We start from the raw sequence: 795 nt of genomic DNA, 5'->3' as shown, positions 1-795 counted from the left end.
TCTACATTGACCAGGTACGGTGGCTTACGCCTGTAATCCCAGCACTTTGGGAGGTCGAGGCGGATGGATCACCTGAGGTCAGGAGTTCAAGACCAGCCTGGCCAACCTGGTGAAACCCCATCTCTACTAAAAATATGAAAATCAGCCCGGCGTGGTGGCACATGCCTGTAGTCTTAGCTACTTGAGAGGCTGAGGCAGGAGAATCACTTGAACCTGGAAGGCGGAGGTTGCAGTGAGCCAAGGCTAAAACATTGCACTCCAGCCATAGCCACCGTGGATTCGTGGTTTGGCAAAGTATTCGCCTCCACCACCACAGGGGCCAGAGTTTCTGCCTCAAAAGTTTCCTCCCTTCGTGGGTTCACAATTTGAAGACTGATTGTTGTAATTGCCAAAATCATTGTAGCTTCCACCACCTCTAAAACTGCTTCCATCATTACCAAATCCATTATAGCCATCCCCACTACCACCATATCTACCACCACTACGGCTGCCACCAAAGCCACCACGACCACTGAAGTTTCCTCCACAACCAGAGTTGTGATTCCCACCAAAACCACCTCCATGATCACCACCAAGGTTTCCAGAACCACTTCGACCTCTGGCTGGATGAAGCACTGGCCATCTCTTGCTTTGACAGGGCTTTCCTATCTTCTCAGCCATGGTCATTCACAGTGTGGTATTTCTGAGTGACACTCTTATCCACGGAGTCATGGTTGCCAAAGGTTACAAAGGCAAAGCCCCTTTTCTTGCCACTGCCTCCATCAGTCATGATTTCAGTTGCTTCAATTTTTTCAT

At 49.6% G+C, this 795-nt stretch overlaps 1 pseudogene; it reads right to left on the bottom strand.

Moving 5' to 3' along the window:
• Nucleotides 1–243: 243 nt before the first annotated feature.
• Nucleotides 244–795, bottom strand: part of LOC108317604 — a 1,141-nt pseudogene continuing 589 nt past the window's right edge.

The sequence above is a fragment of the Cebus imitator genome, unplaced genomic scaffold (assembly GCF_001604975.1).
Source record: "Cebus imitator isolate Cc_AM_T3 unplaced genomic scaffold, Cebus_imitator-1.0 Scaffold204, whole genome shotgun sequence".
NCBI lineage: Eukaryota > Metazoa > Chordata > Mammalia > Primates > Cebidae > Cebus > Cebus imitator.
The sequence above is the reverse complement of the archived record's forward strand: the minus strand, read 5'-3'. Positions and strand labels throughout refer to the sequence as shown.